Here is a 2353-nt window from a genome sequence, read left to right on the forward strand (position 1 = left end):
ATATATATATATATAAGTGTGTGTGTGTATATATTATTATTTTATTTAATCGAGGAACGGGGTAGGGGATGAGGCGAGGGTATAGTCCCCCATCTCCAGCCCCATTTTTAACGGGGGGAGCATTTTATCCCTCGTCATGCCTCATCCCCAGCCCCATTAATTTTCCAAGCATACTCGTTCCAATTGTCATCCCAAAATACAGAACCATGAATTGTTTCAAATCAACTTCTTTGTCATGGTATTCTGAATTGTTTAATTAAACTCTTGGCCCTTCAAAATTTTGAATCCAATCCCACAGCAGCATGAAAACACCAGCACTGGCTAGCCCTTGTTGTTAATTGGTCAAGCTAAATTGATCCACCGACTGAGGTCGCACCCTCGTCCTGGAACTCTTCTCCTGTTACATAATAACTTTTTTGTTGTCCACACTTTATTTTATTGGCTGCTGACGGTTTTGTCTTCTTTCTCATTGGTCTGATTGAACTGTGCCCAACATCTTTTTGTAGCATCCGAGACATATTTTCAATAATGCCCCCATTTAGAACCTGAGTTTTTTTGGAAGTTTGTCTAAAATTTTACTGCAGATCACTGTAGAAGTTCTAAAAGAACTTTTGTAAGATGAAAAACTTTTTTTCCTTTTCATTTTCTTTTTTCTTTCTTTCTTTTGTCTTTTCTTTCCTCCCTTCCCCTCATCATATCACAGCCCCAGCCCAAGTTCCTCCAGCAGTGCAGTCCCAATCGGAAAGAGTCATTTTCGTTCAAGTATAGTCTTAGAAATAAAGTCAGACATCTCGAAAGGATGTGCCCTCAGTAGAGGACATAGCTGGCGCGCACATCCTGACACCCCACCCCTACTAGGCTTTTGGAAGGAGGTTCTTACCGCAAAGGCAGTCTTTCACCTTCTTGTTGTTGTTCTTTCAGTTCGAGGATCAGGGAGTGAGTCGTAGAGCCGTATACCCTAAAAAATTCCCCCTATTCCCTCCCCTATTCCCTCTCCCGAAAAAATTTGGACAAAAATTTGGACCTTGAAGGTAGTAGTGGGGTTGCCGACAGGGTCAAGTGGCGAATTAAGCTGAATGTCATCGGAACAAAATTTGGACCAAAGGGAATCGTCGTCGGAAGCCCATGCCCGAAACCATCGGCTCACGCACGCCACTGATGCGGCGTCATTTGGTGCCAGTTTGCAGAGGATTACGTGCATCGCTAATCCCCCAACGCTTTCCAATGCCGCCATTTTATTTTTGCTCCTTTTCCTTTTTCCAGATTGGCCAGAGGAGAAGGGGAAGGATGGTGCGAGAGGAGTGGGAGAGGGGGAGAGGGAGAAGAGAGGTGGGAGGCAGGATATGGGGAGAGAAAAAATGCAAAAAAAAGGCTTTCTTTTGCTGCTTCATTGGCAGTTTTGGCCCGAGGGGAACAGGGGAAAGGGAAGGGTGGTGGGGGAGAGGGAGAGGGAGAAAAAACAAAGGGGAGAATCAAATCGGGCAAAGGGGGATGATGGCGGGGCAGGAAGAGGGGGAGAGGAAGAAAGGAAAAAAAAAAAAGAAGACCCACCGGAAGAGGTGATCGGCGCCGAAGGTGATGGCCGGCGACGGAGGTAGTGATGGGTTGGGGTAGGAGAGGAAGATGAAGAAAATGGGAAGGGAATTTTATTTTTATTTTTTTTTTGAGTTTTGGATATTTTGAAGTGTGTAGGTAAAAAATTTTGAGAAGTTTTTTTTGTTACTGTAGCTAAAGTTGGTATAAAACTAGTATAAAACAAACTTGAGTAAAAACTCAAGTTCCAAATAGGCCCAATATTTCGAGATAAGGAGGTTTTTGATAATTTCACTGAACTCAAGATTTGAAAAATTACATCTATCTCTTTTGATTTGATAATTTTAGTAATAAAACCTTAAAATAATATTGACTTAGACAAATTTTTAAATAAATACCTAAAAATGCCCTTGTGTAATGAGATTTAATTTATTTCTCTATACAATTATAAGATTATCTAGTATAATTATAAGGAAAAAGTATCAAAATTTTCATGTCCATATCTACTATTTGATAAAAAACTATAATAATAATTTTATCACTATGATAAGATACTTTTGATGGTATTTTCTTATGGATTTAGATTTATAAAATAGAAAAGAAAATGTTGAAATAATTCAATTAGAATTTATGAATTTTTCAAGTAGTGGAATTATCATAATTTAGTAATATTTTTAGGCCATTATTTTTTATTTATTGTTAATTTTAATGCCAAAAAATAGAAAACAAAGATTAGCAAAAATATTGAATTGCATATAAAGTTAACTCATTAAAAAAATCACTAATTTGACATTTAGTTAAAATAAAAACTAGACATAAT

The sequence above is a fragment of the Coffea eugenioides genome, chromosome 1, assembly GCF_003713205.1.
Source record: "Coffea eugenioides isolate CCC68of chromosome 1, Ceug_1.0, whole genome shotgun sequence".
Lineage (NCBI taxonomy): Eukaryota > Viridiplantae > Streptophyta > Magnoliopsida > Gentianales > Rubiaceae > Coffea > Coffea eugenioides.